At 38.3% G+C, this 17,738-nt stretch overlaps 1 long non-coding RNA gene across 1 annotated transcript; it reads right to left on the reverse strand.

Annotated features, from left to right (window-relative positions):
* Nucleotides 1–2,384: 2,384 nt before the first annotated feature.
* Nucleotides 2,385–17,416, reverse strand: LOC131070558 (uncharacterized). Its single transcript, XR_009112347.2, has 2 exons — nt 4,614–17,416; nt 2,385–4,403 (listed from the first exon to the last, which is right to left on the reverse strand). It is a non-coding gene; the product is annotated as an uncharacterized LOC131070558 (long non-coding RNA).
* Between the last annotated feature and the right edge of the window lie 322 nt (nt 17,417–17,738).

The raw sequence follows: 17,738 nt of genomic DNA on the forward strand, positions 1-17,738 counted from the left end.
CACTTGTAATACTTATAAGGGTGCAAGTGTAGTATATTATGCCATTTGCTCACATGGCTTGTGTGACAAAATGGAAGAAGTTTTGATTGGTGAACAACTCTGGAATTTAAATTCTGATCATAAACCAATTTATTTAAGCTTCTCTTGGACTAAAAAGGTGCATCTTGAAAAGAATTTCATGTGCATTCCGCAATCTCCTCTAAAGGGCAGAATTTTGTTAACTCAAAAAAATTGTAACACCTTCCAAATAGCACTTGAAAAGATTTTCAAGAAGGAGAACATTCCAATTCATGGGCTTCATAGTCATGAGCTTATAAACATAATCCATGGAGCACTCTAAATGTAAAAGAGCTAAGAATAGAAAAGCGCAAACAAATTGATTTCCCATCAATGCTTGGTTTGATGAAGAATGCAAGAAGGCAAGGAGAAATTTGAAGGAGACAAATAATAAATGTATTAAAATCAAAGTTTATAAGCAGATTTTTAGAAAGAAAAAAGTTGATTTCATGGTCATAAGGAGAGAAGAGTTAATCTTTCTTGGAAAAAGGAACCCCAATCTTTTTTGGAAGGAGCTTCAGTCGAGGAAGAGGCAAGCTAAAAACACCACCATTAAGCTTTTCACGGTTCAAGAGATCAAAATAGGTATCAAAAAGTTAAGCGCTAGTAAAGAAAAAGACTTAGTTGAACTTCAAGCGGAGTATCTAAAGTGGGGTACAGATATTCTTGCGCCTCACATCACAAAAAATTTCAATAGCATCATTCAACAAGGGTTCCCTTCTGATTGGACAACCAGCTTAGCAATACCTCTTTTCAAGAGTGGTGATGTCAATAATCCCTCCAATTATAGAACCATTATGATAAATCCTTTATTTGCAAAGTTATTTGGCAGCATGATACAAAAAAACAGAATTAGCAAGTGGGCAGAAAAAAGTGATAAACGAGCTAAAGGGCAAGCGGGTTTTAGACCTAAGCATTCCACAATCGATCATGATATTACTCTAAGGCACATAATTGAAAAAGTTTGAGAGAAAAATGAGGAAGCTTTTTGTTGCTTTGTGGATTTCAAAAAAGCTTTTGACACGGTCCCTAGAGATAAGCTTTGGTAAAGAATGGAGGAAATAGAGGTTCCTATACATCTTAGGGTAGTTGTTCATAAGTTGTATGAGGAGGTTAAAGTCAAAATACATACTTCAATTGGCATCTCTGAAAGTTTTAGGAGTGATATAGGGGTCAAGCAAGGGTGCCCTTTGTCCCCTACACTCTTTGGTATATACATTGACAAATTTGAAGAATGGTTAAACCTTCAAGATGGGGATGGTGTTCAGTTGAGTGAGTTTGTTATAAGGCTCCTTTTGTATGCAGATGACATTATTTTGATTGCTAGATCTGTTCTTGGCTTACAAGAGCACTTACACTCTCTTGAACAATTTTGTAGAATAGTTGGTATGCTGGTCAACATTAGCAAGACGAAAGTGATGGTTTTCTTCAACAAAAGAAAGAATAACCAACATAAGTTATTCTTTGAAGGCAATGTTTTTGAAGAAGTGGCAAACTACAAATACCTCGGAATTGATTTCAACAAAAATCTAAGTTGGGAAGGTTGCGAAAAGAAGAGAATGATGGGAGGTTGGAAAGCATTCTATGCTTTTCAAAATAGATGCAGAGAGGCAAAGTTATGGGATTGGAAGGACTACCCAAACTCTCTTTGGGCTTACAACCTCTTTCTAATTAACAAAAAAAAATTCTATACCTTAAATTTTTTGTTTGTCCCTAAAATGAACAAATTGCTGACAAAAAGGGCTAACAACTTCTTTTTCTCTAGCATGCATTCTTACATGAGTAATTATTTTCTTATTTTCTTTTTCTCTAGCATGCATCCTTACATGAGTAATTTTCTTATTTACAGTCTGGAATATCGTGTTATTTTTGGTGGCTGCATTTTGCAGTTACAAAAATCGTCATGTTGTTGGCTGAATTTGAAGCTGAAATCCTTAATCAGTTTTAAAGGAAGCAGACCACAAAATAGAACCTACAGTACCTTATCTAACAAAATCATGCAGTGTAATTTCCTTCAATCGTTAGTTATTTGATGCTAGACTGCATGTACAGAGTGAAATTCATACGATATATTACATTAATGTTCTATGATGGACAGCTCTTCGTGGCCCTCATTCCAGTCTTCATGGTAAGACACCATTTATATACTGTATCGATAGCCCAATACCCAAATTCTACTGTAAATATGATTCTTGCTCCATTACGTAAATGAGATATTGATATAGGTACTTTACGTATTGAAATATTATGATATCATCAGGTGCTTTGGTTAAAATAGACTGATGATATTACACTAGAGTATGTTTGCCCATGGTACAAAAATAATATATAAGTTAACAACAGGTCAGCTTTCCTTAAAGGGCAAAAACACCGAAGTACCCATGCATTTTCTACAATAATTTCTATCTTCTCAGTGATTATAACCTACATCTCAAATCGCAGAAAGAAATATGAAACAGAAAATTGACATATTCCTTGGTCACAACTAGATACATAGATATTTGACCATGTAGCCTAGTATGCTGGACTTTTGTTGATCCAATTACCATTAGCAATATTCCTCACAAGAACATTTATCATCCTTGTGATTAACATACCATTTGGAATCCCTCATTATAATTTCTCAGCCAACAATCTTTGAGATATACTTAGTAGCAGTATCATAATTCCCAGACGCATAGATTCTTGATGATTCCGAGAGTGTTCAGTTGTGAAGTCCATCTCTTCAGCTCCAGCCAACTGTTTTTTACATCTGCCTTGTCTTTTGACTCTTCATCTTCATTGACATGTTCAATGTTAGTGTGTGAATGTAACATTTGTCTCTACTGAAAAACTTCATCTGTTCACTGCAAATTAATAAAAGAAAAAACTAAGACCGCTTTCCTGCGGATGTAGCCAATTGATTGGTGAACCATGTTACTTTGTTGTCTCTCTGTATCTGGTATTTTTCTCTGTCTAATTTGTAACAGATTAATATTGCTTTGTTCTGCCCCTGTTTTCTTAACACCGAGAGGTGTACCAGGTAAGGTGATGACAAGCCAAAAAATAATGGCTCTTTTCGCTGAGACTAGAGGGCACATTCATCCTTCACACTATGGAGCACAAAATTTTACCCAGGCACATACGCTGCCTCCTTCATCTGGCATGCCAAGCTCTCCAGAGTCACAAAATTTCCCCATTTCTAGATGTGATTCATTCCCTACTGCTTGTCAATCTCAATCCAATCACATTCTAGATTCTCGCTCACCCCTCCGCCTCTCATCATCTTCCTAACCCTTTCTGCATCATCCCACCTGCAAATTGCAGAATAGATGCTTGAAAGCAATATGCGATTTCCAGAATTTTCAGGCTCCAACTTGAAAAGATACTCTGCCATAAGTCCTCCAATGTGCACATTACAATGAGTTCTGTAACAAGTAAGCACGGCAACACATATACTAGCTGTAGGTTCAATCTCAATCCAATCACATCCTAGATTCTTGCTCACCTCTCTGCCTCTCGTCATCTTCCTAACCCTTTCTGCATCATCCCACCTGCAAATTGCAGAATAGATGCTTGAAAGCAATATGTAATTTCCAGAATTTTCAGGCTCCAACTTAAAAAGATGCTCTGCCATAAGTTCTCCAATCTGCACAGTACAATGAGTTCTGCATGAAGCAAGCACAACAACACAATAATAGCTCTAGGTTCAAATGTCATGCTGATGACAATGTCACATGCTTCATAAGGTCGCCAGCATGGCCAAGAAGGTCAACCACACATGAATAATGCTCTGCACAGGTTGCAATGTGACAAACTGGGTTCACAAAATCAAATAATTCCATGCCTTTACAGACCATTCCTGCATGGGTGCATGCAGACAAAACATCAATGAAAGTGATGTAGTCTGGCATTAAAGCTGTCTGTTGCATTTGGTTGTTATAGCTAAAGAATCTTCACCCTTTCCGTGCAAGGCATATGCAGTGATCATTGCATTGTGTCATTTTGTTGGTATTTTGCCAAATACTACACATCTTGTTGGCATTTTGTCAGACTCTACGGGCATCCTTTTTATCTCCACATTTTGCATACATATCTATTAGAGCATTTAATACAAGGGAATTTGAGTTATATCCATTTTAAATAATATAATTATGAATTTCTATGCCCTGATATAAAGCTGCCGTGTGAGCACAGGCAGGAAGAATGCTTGCTGTTGCAATTGAATTGGGCTTAATGCCTCATTTTTTCATTTCATGAAAGAGTTTCAAAGCCTCGTTACCTTGTCCATTCTGTGGCTAGCCTGTAATCATCACATTCCCTGTAAAAACCTTTTTTGCAAACATTTTGTCAAATGCATGGTGTTCCTGTAACAACAACCCCAGACACGACCAGAAATTTTTATACATTTTATTTTTATTAACATCATTTCATCACATTATGATAACAAATGAGTAATGTTCATTCAAAGGCAGCAATACAAAGTATTTTCCAGCAATGTAAATTTTCATGGTTCATATATACCACGTGTTACCTACAATATTACAATTTGATTACATCATAATGATTAATGATACCTTGAGAATACCATAAGTGTTTTGCCTGGTCATGTAGACTTCTTGTCTTGAATCTGCCATGGTTCACCTCAGGATGCAATACGAACCCTCCAATGCGGGTATAAACCCTATCCATTCCTCCAAGCAAATTTTGTGTTCCGTGGTGAGCGAGTGGACATTCAGCATCCTGCAGTGCATAGGGATAACCTCCTAAAGACCAATTACCCAAGGTGTTCCAATAGAGTGGGTTCAATCTATTACCTACTTATGCTTCATTAGAAATCCTCTTCCCTGCAGTCCATTGGGCAGCTAAGCAACCAATAACATCCATTGTCAGCATGCCATTGGCCCCAAGGCCCACATGCTCCTAGCGGAATCCATCCCACCATCAAGTGGTACGGCTAACAGTTCACTGACATAATATGCTCCTTGACTACTGTCAATCTCGAGCATGGATAAGCTTATCTCTGAACAGATCATAGGATTTAACCATCAGTGATCACCTGATATGGAAAAGGGTAGCCTATGTATTAGAGGTATTTAGCCTCTATCTATCCCCATAGGACCCTTACTCCATCCGTTTCTGTAAAAAGTTAGTGCCTATACCTGACATAGCACTATAACTAGAGGATGAAATATACCCACTTAGCACTATAACTAGAGGATGAGATAGGGAACCATAAATAATTTGTTTGTGTGATTAAAATTTATTAAGTACAACAACCTGATCTATGAATTAACTCAAGGGACTAAGATCCTTAAATTTAATGAGGATTGCACATCGAGGAGGTCCTATTCGAGAATCAAGATCTTCATAACCAGCCCAGTTATTTAATAAGGAAACAAGGCAAGAAGGGTCAATCGATAGTTGTATTCAGTATGGAATATAGTACTACTGTTTTAATTTGATGGAATGCATATTATCATGAATTTTCACTCTCACAACGACTTGTATCAAGACCATAACATGTTCAATTAAAAAATTAAAAGAATGTTAAATTTCAACAGCAGGCATACCATCACAATGGTAAAGTGCACCTCACACTGTCCCACAATAATAGCTTATTATTTAGCCTATGCATTCTGTATATTTAAATCATTTATTGCTGGTTATTCGTACAGTTAGTTATACTAGGTTATTCATTTATAATCTAGCAAGAAAACCTATCTCCAATAAGGCTCCTTGGCAAGCTAAAAGCGAGAAAGAAAGAGAGGCAAACAACAATCATACCCATAAGGATTGCAGCACTTGATGAAGGCGATTTTGTATATTTGGGTTAACTAAGGCTTTGCTTTCATTCCAACATCCACAGCATTCATATCCCAAGTTGCAGCTATTACCAAGAGGCATTTTTTGTAGAAGTTGATGATCAACTACAAGAGCCAAAATTCATCTGCAAGCAAAACAACTATCACACAAAAGAGATCAAGCAAAGATTGTATGTTCTATAACAACCAAAGAATCTATATCATGCACAAAGAATGATTGAAGATACAATTTTAGAGGTAAAATTACAATGAATGAATGAATCCTTATAAAGGATGATTGGAACTCTAAGGGCAAACCCTAATGCTAAAATTAGGAGAACTAAAGCAATGCAAAGTAAAAGCTAAATTAAGCTCAACTACATCTACAACTAATGTTAGAAAAGAAAACTCTAGTTAATAAAAAGCACCTAAATTTAGCTTAAGTGAAAAAGCAATTAAAGGACCTAATTAATAAACAATTAGATAAATGTTCTAAAATTACTCAACATTTTTAACAGATTTTCATTCTTTTTTAACATGGAAAATAGCAAATATATTCAGAAAGAAAAACTAAATGAATATGAAAACCTGGAGCAATGGTGTCCAAGGTTCTAGCATATGATTTGGAGAGGTTTTCTTCCTTAACCCTGTCACTCTTAGCACTTTCCTTCTTCCCAAATCCTTTCACCATCAATTGCCCAGATTGCTACCTCCTTCCCACTACTCTGCCTTCCAAGCCCCAACAAAAAAAGCTATCTATTCCAAAGGTCATGGGGATTTTTATTACAAAAGACATGCTGTTTTTTAGTCAAAACCTGCAAAATGTCCTTCCTTTTTGGCGTTGCCATGCCTCTCGAGGAACGATCGCCTATTTTTCCCAAGCCCATCACCATTCCTCATTGATTGCAGGCTGTCTCCTCTTGTAGGAAGGAGTAGGTGGCACCATTGATGGCAGCTGCTGTAGGTCGATTGCCTCACGAGTTTTTCATTCCCATGTCTTCCTTATTTTTATTTTCCTCCACTTTATGCACTTCGTTGATGAGATTTTGGTTTGGCTTTAATTTATCTAATGTCCTCCATTCTATGTGAATAATGTTTGTCTATCTCTCATCACAGAACCACAAAATCTACTTCATCTTGCACCCCAGGTGCCTGCAGCCAACAACAAATCTCACACAAGTCCACCAACCATTCATTAGTTTGGGTTAGTCCAAACAAATCAATGCATTAAATTTAAAAATACATTATAAGGATAGTAATTACACTCAATAATATTGGCATCAAGGTTCACAACCAAGACACAAAGACATAGGTCCACATAACGAAATCCAAAACTACATCTCTAGTCCACATTACATAGAGGCTAGGGGTCATCGAAGAGAATTAATAAGCTTTCTAGGGATATGATGTACTCCCCCCCTTAGGATTAAGTCGGTTTGGCTTAATTAAACAAGGATATTCTAATTTAATTACATTTTCATCTTCCCAAGTGGCTCCATGTTCTGCATATTGGTCCCATAGCACCTTAACTTGCTAGATAGTCTAGTTGCATAGCTACAAGTTGTTCCTATCTATGATTGTGAGCAGATCGAGGTGGATATCTATAGCCTCTTCTACTTGCAGTGCTTGTCAATCAATCACATGTGTGGGGTCAACAATTATTTCTTAAGCAATGATACAAGGAATACATCACAGGAGCTTCACTTAGTGAACCTGGGTTATAGCATGTGTGTTATGGCATACTAAAGAATCCCCCTATTTTCAAAAATTATTGCCCTAAACTCATTTTCTTTCACCCCCTCCTAATACACAGACCAAATTAAAAGCCCCCCTATTTTCACCAAATATTGTATTTTTTCATAGTTGGAATTAAAAAAAACCCTATTTTCACCAATAGGCAATATATTACACCCTCATTTTTGGGATATTAAACCCCCCAATATGAATGCACGTGATATAATATTGCCTAGATAGTGAAGCCCCCGTGGAATACATTATGAATGTGATAGAGATGGTAGAAGAGCCAATTGGTAAGCCACGCAACTAATCTTAAGTATCTCAAAAGGTCCTATGAATCGTGGAGCTAGTTTGGAAACCTTGCTAAATTTAATTGAGCTTTTATGAGGTCTGATACGATGAAACAAATTGTCACCTACTGAAAATTCCCTTGGAGTTTGCTTAGCATCTGCATAACTCTTTTGACAATTTGAAGCTTCCTTCAGCCTTTCCCTTATAATTTTCACTCGATTGTCATATTCTTGGACTTGCTCCAGCCCAATAGTTACACGATTATCTAAACCATCCCATCCTATAAGCATTTCACACTTCTTGCCATAGAATGCTTCAAATAGTGCTATTTGAATGGAAGAATGGTATGAGTTGTTACAGGAAAACTTGACTATAGACAAATGCTCTTCCCACTTAGTGGGCTGATCCATGGCATACATTAGGAGCATATAATCCATAATTTAGTTAACTCTTTCTATTTGATCATCCATTTCAAGGTGGTAAGAGGTGATAAAATTGAGTTTGGTACCCAACGTGGTCGTAAGAGAGGTCCAAAACCTAAAAGTAAACAACTTATCTCTATCAAAAATAATCACCTTAGGCATTCCATGCAATCTAATGACTTCCTTTATGAATCTTTTAGCCAAAACAAGGGCATCATCCTTCACATTGCAAAGTGTGCTACCTTGGTTAGTTTGTCAACCACTATCCCAATAATGTCATGCCAGTTCCAAGTTTTGGGAAAACCTGTCATGAAATCCATGGAAATTACTAATCATTTTTGCCAAGGCAAATCACAAGGATAGAGGGCTCTAGTAGGATGGCAATTTGTTTCTTTAATGCGTTGGCATTCAAGACATTTGGTGACATAACTAGCTATCTCCTTCATTTTTGGCCAAAAGTAATGAGTTTTTAAATCCACAAACATTTTAGTCACCTCAGGATGTGCTTGATAGGGCACATTATGGCCTTCTGGATGCACATGAAGTGATCTTCAAACTCGTCATTGAACTTGCTTTCACTTGTTTCCCTTCATTCTATGGGTTCTAACATTGAGTCTTTCAACCATTTATTGATGATAACATGACAAACCAACCTTAGGGAACGCCTCTATAGGAATTTCGCTCCGAGAGTGGAGCACATGAAGTTCGCTCCAAGATGGGTGCACATGAAGTTCGCTCCAAGATGGATGCACTTGAAGTAACCCTCTAACTTGCCCTTCATCATCTCAAATTCAAAATTGTTCTTTTCTAAGCATATGAAGATATCAAATCGGCTCAAGGCAATTATCTGTAAGCAATTTTTCGTCTTATCTTGGGCAAATGAGGCAAATTCGCTCCAAGGTTCATGCACATGAAGTTCGCTCCACAACCCATGCACTTGAAGTTTGCTCCAATTTGCATGCACTTGAAGTTCGCTCTAATTTGCATGCAATTGAAGTGAATTTCAAGTCAAAACTGAACTCATTCTCAATCATTTTTATTGCTTCATTGACTCAAACCTTATGTTTTTTAAACATTCAATCATGAAAACATGTCAAACTCACCTCATGGAAAGCCTACAAGGAAAATTCGCTCCTATCAAAGAGCACTTGAAGTGAAATTCGCTCCAAAGAAGGTGCACTTGAAGTGTTTTTCAAATAAACACTTAACTCTCCTTCACTCACTTACACTCACCTTCTCAAATCTTGTGCATCATACCATGCTCAACATGGGGTCTTTAGGAGGAATTTCACTTTGAAAGAGAGGCACATGAAGTTCGCTCCACAAGTGATGCACCTGAAGTTCGCTCCAAATCTCATGCACATGAAGTTCCCTCTAAGAGTGGTGCACCCAAAGTGGATTGAAACTTGACACTTAGTGTTTGCTCACTCATCTTCCTTCATTCTATTCATTCAATTTTGATGAAACTAGGCCCATGGGGCATTCTAGAAACAATTTCGCTCTCAACTAAGGGCATTTGAAATGAATTACGCTCTCACTAGAGAGCACTTGAAGTTTTTCGCCTCAACCTTTAGCACTTGAAGTAGCTTGAACACGCACTTATGAGTTGAATCTTACTACTCTATGCCTTAGTTTATGCCTCCATATACTATAAGACCTCAAAACTCACCTTGAATATGATTTCTCTTTCGACTTGAGGCAACAAGGGTGAAATTTGCTCTAGGAGAGGGGCACTTGAAGTGAATTTAGCTCCAGAAGAGGAGCACTTGAAGCATCCCTAACTAGCAATCTCTCATTCATCCTTCGGTTGAACTCATGATGGGCTTCACTTCCTCTATGATGAAAATGTTGTTAAAGGCCTATAAACTCACTCATTTCCCTCAAATGCTGCTCAAGAAGTCCATTTCGCTCCTAATTATGAGCAAGAGAAGAAGATTTTGCTCCAATTAGGGGGCACTTGAAATTTTGGCATGCTTAGTTAAATTTTGCCTCTAGAAGTCAGCTTTCGCTGTAACATATATAAGTCACCCGGATGATCAAGGAAACTCCTGCGTTGTTGATTAGACTTGATTAAGGGTTTCTCCATCAGTACCTTTTTATTTCACCCCTCACACAAGGTTATCCACCTGACTCCTGACCTCTTGACCATCTATACCTCCTCAATGCAAAGGCTAATAGCTAAGGACTCTTAACACACCCTACGACTAAACTGGGACAACTACCCTAGAAAGCGAAAAAGTGGGGGTCCCCATTTTCAATGGGGCAATGTGTGAATACCTCACAACAGGTTGGAACAAGGAGGTACATGATGCGGCTAGACATACAAATGGGAGATTTTGGTACTACTGCACCATTCCATTCTTTGCAGCTAGATAATTCCTTTTTATTTGATTGTTTTAAATTTTTAATATTTACATTTTGCTTTGTCTAATGAATTTTTATTGGACATACTTATGTTATTTAATTTATTTGTGATAGGTCTCCTTATTGGCAGAGCATGGTTGATGCCATCACTATTTGTGGGGCGAGGTTCAAAGCCCCTTCTGAATCTGACTTAAGTGGCCCAATTTTGATAGTATCAGTGACTGATGTAAAAGCCACATTAGAGGACCTGCACGAGATATCAAGCAAGAAGGGTTGCACCATCATGACCGATAGTTGGACCGATGGGAGAAACAAGACGCTCCTGAATTTTCTTGTTTCTTCAACAGGTGATTGAATAATTTGAATTTGATTTAGTAATTAGTATTTTTAATTTAAGATTTATTGAATGATCATTGATTTTGCTTTATTTTCAAATTTCAAGTGGCACCATGTTCCTAAAGTCCATTGATGCTTCTGCAAATTCAAAAAATGCCACTTTCCTATGTGAGGCCATAGAGGAGGTCATACATGAGGTGGGTGAGGAGAATGTAGTACAAGTGGTAACCGATAATGCGGCAAATTATGTTGCTGCAGGTAAACTTTTGATGGAGAGACACCTATCTATATTTTGGTCTCCATGTGTCGCCCATTGCCTTGACCTCATGTTGGAGGATATTGGCAAGCTTCCATGAATTAGGACATGTGTAGAGAAGGCAAAAAATATTTGCAAATTTGTATACAATCATTCATGGGTCCTATTGTGACCTAATCACACATCACCCCTTTCCAAATGCGGACCCTTACATTTTTGTCCACTTGGTCTTTTGGTTGTGGTCTTTTGGGCAGTTTGGCAGTAAATTTCTTCAATCTCCTCAAGTCCCCAAGTGTTTTAGCGAATTTTGGCTAAGTCTGCAAGTGTTTTGGAGAAATTTGGCTTATGTTTGGCAGCTTGTATTGTCTATTTTAGGGCTTTTATCCTTCAGACTTAGAAATGAGGTTCATAGCCTAGGGTTTTGAGAAATCTGAGCAAAGCATTGGAATGAGTTCCCTTCAAGGAAGCTACCAAAAAAATTTGAGTGAATTCTGAGGACTTACTACTTTTAGTAAGTTTCATTTTGGCCTGGATTGGCCTAATTTTGTGTTTAAACAAACTTACTATTTTTAGCAGTGTCCGTTTTTAGAAAGTCTATTTTTAATAAGCGTCACTATGTCCCGATCTGCTCTAATTTGGTGTTTGGAAGAACTTACTATTTTTAGTAACTCTATTTTTGGAAAGTCTATCTCTAGCAATTGGTAGGGCACTAACGGCAAAACATTCCTGAATATCCAATTCTAAATCCGGAAAAGTTGAAGAGCAAGCATGTGATCAAAATTTTGGCTATCTAGAAATCCTTCCCGAAATGACAAGACATGGAAAAAGTCTATTCTTGGGTGCAATTTCAAGGAACAGGAGGAATCCTCCAAATCTCAAAATTCCTCCTCTACACCTCAAAAGCACTCAAGAGAGGAGACAAAAAGCAATTCTTTAGTCAAGGAGGAATTCATCCTCCACTCAAAATTCCTCCTCCATCAGTCAAATGCACTCAAGGCAAGGAGGAGGGCACAAAATCCATGTCAAGGAGGATTTTTCCTCTCAAGTAAAATTCCTCCTTCACCCCCTAGATGTACCCAAGACAGGGAGGAGGGCACAAATCCCAAGCATGGAAGGAATTTTCCATTTTCCGAAAATTCCTTCACCTCACCTCAAACCTCAAATGCGCTGAAGGCAAGGAGGAGGGCACAAAATCCATGTCAAGGAGGATTTTTCCTCTCAAGATGAATTCCTCCATTAGGCTTCAAATGCGCCCATGTAAAGTGGATTCCTAGAAAGCAATTAAAATTGGCTGTGTGTTGAGAATTCTCCTACTCTGGACTCCAAACAGGACACAATTCTTTGGAAAATGGAAAAACTGGTTAAGTATCAGAAAATTCCTCCTTCAAGACAAAACATGCCCAAGCATTCATAGAACTTGAAATGGCAAAATTGCACAAGGAGAGGAATTTTCCTTCTCCAAGATTGATATGCACTTAGGAATTCTTCTAAAATGGAAAAAGTCATAAAATTTCCTCCAAGGCAAGAAAATCCTCCAAGATATCTTTTGTATGCCTAGGATAGAAAGAATCTTGTGAAAGACAAGCTGGCAACATGCAAAATGGAATATTTCGCATTAATGAAGCATGACTTAAGAGATTATGGAAGTTCCTAATTTTGAACTCAAGAATGGCAAGCAAGGTCCACTGAAATGATGAGTTGTCTCTCTCATTAAGGAAACATGAAGTGTGATTGGAATAAATAAATGCAACTGCTAAAGTTATCTCATCGCCAACTTAGCAACTTGGTGGACAATTTCAATTTAAACAAGGTTTTGGAGTTCATTCTTCACAACACGTTTTGGAGAAAATTGAAGCAAAAGCAAAGCGAAGAATAACTAGGGCACGGTTTTTATCCAAAATTTCTCTTTTTTGGAGGGTTTTTTGTTATTTATTCCAAGTCTGGAAGTAACAACATGGGATTCTTCCCTTGGCAAAATTTTGGAATTCTCTTGTCAGGAATTTTATGTTAATTATTTTATTTTGCAAGAATGGCAGAATCTAGCAAGGTGGCGAATACTTCCCGGCATGCGCAGATTAAGAACAAACAGAGAGGATTCCTCTCAAAGACAAATGATTTCAAAATGGAGGGAAGTCAGAGATACCAACTTGGGAACTTTCAAGTTGGGAGAATTCAGGAAGAGAGTATATGGTCAAGACGGACATCCTTCATTAGCTACTGCCAAGAAGATAGTCATAAGTGGAATTGTAGCAGCTGTCGGCTTCCCTCCTACCATCTAGTGCCTGGAGCTGATCATGGAATGTGCAAAGCATTATGCCGCTGAGAAAAGAGCGATTTTGGCACTTGATGGAAGGCTCTTGGGAAATCTCACCACTGAATCAATTGGTGAAGCTTTTGGAATTCCCGCATTTCATTCCATGATGTATAAGATTAAGGAAAGAGCGACTTTGATTTATAATTTTGTCTTTGAGAGATGAGCTAGAATCATCAATAGAATATGGATGCAGAAGTCGAAGCCTCACATTTCAAAGATACCCAAGCAGCTCACCAACATGGACTTCATGCAAGAATATGGCGATCTTGTGTTGATGATGAGCTGGGTTATAGGATGTCCATGGGCTTACATCTTCGAATCTTGGATTTTTTACTTCATTCGGGAATTAATGGATGGCATAAAGGTGGTAAACTGGGCAAGAATAATTAGCAACAACCCGGACAAGCAGCTAAGAAATTTGAAGCAATCCCAGTCCTACATGAGCTCGTATATTGTCTACATGTTGGCTAAAATGGGCAAATTCAGCGGACTACCAAGTAAAGGACCCATGGGATGCAAACTAGGAAAGTGTTATTCACAATTGCACTTATATGATCCTACTTCTTTCAAGAAAGCAAGCGACACCTTCACTATTCATATTGCTAGATCTTTGCAAGGAGGAGTTCACACAAGGTTGTCGCAAGAGGAAAGGAAGTTGGTAAAGAAGTATGGGGCCTGGTTCATTCACTTTCTGAAGTTCACTTACATTAGAGTCCAAGGATTCTCTGCCTAGCCCTACAGACTCCCAAGATATCCAACATATAAGATGGTGTTGTTGGAAGTAACTAGACAGTTGACTGCCTATGACAAGAAGCAAACGAAGAAGAAGAAGATTGGGCTTGAATTTCCAATTGTCATATGAGATTATAATGAAATGTGCCCATCATCGGCAGCAGCAAAGAAGTCAGCAGATGAATTAATATTCAATCACCTCGCACTTCACACCGCAAGGTCGGATTTTGATCCGTATGATAAGATAAGGATGGTAGTGGACGTGAGGCACAGGCATAGAATTCAACTGGAGGATTATTGGGCTAATGCCAAGGATGACTATGAAATCAGAAAGAGGATGTTTTCTAGATTGCCTCTTAAGTTGATAAGAATCCATGAAATCATTCAAGTGTTGGATCAAATAGAAGATGTGAATACCATTCAACCAGATTATGAAAGTAGAAGGATAAGCCAATTTAGGCACCTAACGGGTCAGAACTAGAAGTTCATGATTTAGATGCTCTAAGCAAGCCAATTATGAAGTTCCCTAAGCACTAGGTTGAACGGCACATCGCTAAGTTGAAAGCAAAGAATGTCTTCCTGTCTTACAATCTAATGGGAGACTTGGAATCTCATGATGAGTCAACTGAAGGGTCATCAGGAGTCCAGGTTGAAGAAGAGGCAACTCCACAAGAAAGGATAGAGCATGGAAAGGAGATAAGCACAGTTGGTTGATGTGATTGTTGGTATCACAAGGGGACTTACGTTGAATTGTTGAATGCTTGAATCGCTAGAACTTGATCATCTGATGTTGTAATCTTGTGATGCTTTTTATCCTAAACTAGCTTGAGTTTGAAAAAAAAAAAAAAGATGAAGGGTTGAGAAAGTCTATTCTAAGGCCTAGAATGTAAGAATATGGGTGAATGATTAGATAGAATCCTACTGGGCAACGTCTCACCATCAAATTGAACAATTTGACACAAGCTCAGTGCAATCTTCTAAGGGATAGTTCAAAGATGTTCAAATCATTATCATCAAACATTGATCACCATTCAAGTTAATGTGTAAACAATGGACGCATAATAATTTGAAATTAAGCTCATATCATTCCAGTTGACCACGCAAGGCACACTTACAATCAGCAAGAGGCTAGTGGTAGGGACTAAACGGATTCCACACAACTGCATTTAACAAATTCCTCCATTTGATCTAACCAACATGAAAGTAAATTGAGAAGTAAAGACCATGCAAGTTGTTGACGTAACAAATCAAATTCACCATAACTTCAATGAAATCAATTGTTCTTTACAACAAGGCTTGGCAATAATCTTTGCCTTCTCCTAATCTAACTTCTATTCTAATTGCTATTCTATTCTATTCTTCAAAAACTATCTATTAACCTTTACAAATGAAGAGCTTGAACCTTTTATAATGCTCTCAATACAATTCAATGGGTCAAATCAATTTAAGATCAATGGCCGAGATTTTACAATGAAAACCCTTATTAGGGTTTGTTACAACAAACTCAGTTCTGGCCAATGAAATAATTACAACACTTTAGCATAGCCAATAGATGATAAGGGTAGGTGCCTCGAAGTTTGTGCCATCATGGGCAAGTCAAGTACATTGAATCAAGACGTGTTGATGTGGAACTCCTAGATTTGGTGAGTGATGACTAGGATGCCAGTTCAATTTGCTTGTAGACTTGGAAGATTTGATACTCAACATTACAAGCTTGCTCGATGCTTGGTGTGATGGTGGGAAGCATCATTCATCCATCCTTGCTTGTTTATCCTACCTTGAGATAGTTGTGTGATATCTGTTTATACTTCAAGGTCTTGACCTTTTCATGTCATCTTGATGAGGTGAAAGTTCTTGAGATTCTTCCTTCCTTCCTTGATACTCTTGTGCTCGCTGATGGAGTTTTCTTCTTGGAGTAACATGGTGGCGGGGTCTTGCAATCTTCCCTCTCTCATTTCTTCAAGGTGCTACTTTGCATTTTGCATCATCTTCCTTTCATATCTTCAAAACAAAACAAGTATGGCATCAAATAAGTATAATATATAGCCTTGATAGTTCTTTTAACTTGATATATTCTTTGATTTTATGTGTTTTGTAGGTTTGGTTTACAGAAAATCCACTCTCATGAAGGAGCACTTGAAGTTGTTTTTTCGCTCCTAGAGAGGAGCACTTGAAGTTCGCTCCAACCCTCATGCTCATGAAGTTACCCTTAAACTTGTCTTTGAACTCACTTTCATTCATTTTCCTTCATTTATTGATGCAAACATGATGAATTGTCCTTAGGGAAGGCCTCTAGAGGAAATTCACTCCAAAGGTGATGCTCTTGAAGTGTGCTCCCTTAGCCTTGGACATGAGGTTCGCTCCCCTCCCTCAATTCATGAAGTTCGCTCCCCTCTGTCAATTCATGAAGTCCGCTCCCCTCTGTCAATTCTTGAAGTTCTCTCCCCTCTGTCAATTCACGAAGTTCGCTCCCCTCTGTCAATTCTTGAAGGGCATGGATAGGGCCAAGGAGGCCATCAGATCTGTCTATGGAGGAGATGAGAGTAAGTATCGTCCCATTTGGGATATCACTGATAGGAGATGGCATGTTCAGCTTCACAAGCCCCTCCATGCAGCCACTTATTACCTCAATCCGACATTCCAATTCTGCCTTGATTTCAAGGTGGATGAGGAGGTTCTTAATGGGCTCTACTCGGTGATAGAGCGAATGTCACTTGGTCATAGTAGCACTATAATCCATGAGATAGAGACCTTTTCTGATACAGAAGGGGAGGTCTTCTCTCATCAGCTTTGCAAAGACAATCGGACAAAACTGCAACCAAGTAAAAATATATTTTAAGAGCATGGTTTTAATTATATATTATTCAATTTATTATTAGATGAGACTGATTTTTTTTTATTTTTCTCATCTCAGATAGATTGTGGCAGATGTTTGGTCCTAAAACATCAAATCTTTAGCGAATAGCCATTCGCATCTTGAGCCAACCATGCAGTGCTTTTGGTTGTGAGCACAATTGGAGTATGTTTGAGAACGTACACTCCAAGAGGCGCAATAGACTGTCTATGGAGAGGTTGAATGATCTAGTCTTTGTTCATTACAACCTCTATCTTAGACAGAGACAGGCTTTGGACCATGACACCACCCCGATCATGCTAGAGGAGGTCGATCCAAAATTTGAGTAGATCATTGAGGCTACAAATTCTGTCTTTAGTGACGAGGGCCTCGATTGGATTGATCAGGTAGATAGAGAGGTTGAGGTTGTAGCCATGGAAGAGGAGGAGGTTAGAGCACGAGCAAAGCTAGACACAGACACAGTCGATGTTGGTGAGGGTGGAATGGAATCACGAGCAGAAACTATGGTTACTGAATCATCCAAGACCTACCTTAGACACCTTCGTAGGAAGGATGCAGGCTCCTTTGAGCCATAGACTTGTTGTTTTGATAT

Source organism: Cryptomeria japonica, chromosome 2, assembly GCF_030272615.1.
Source record: "Cryptomeria japonica chromosome 2, Sugi_1.0, whole genome shotgun sequence".
Classification (NCBI taxonomy): domain Eukaryota; kingdom Viridiplantae; phylum Streptophyta; class Pinopsida; order Cupressales; family Cupressaceae; genus Cryptomeria; species Cryptomeria japonica.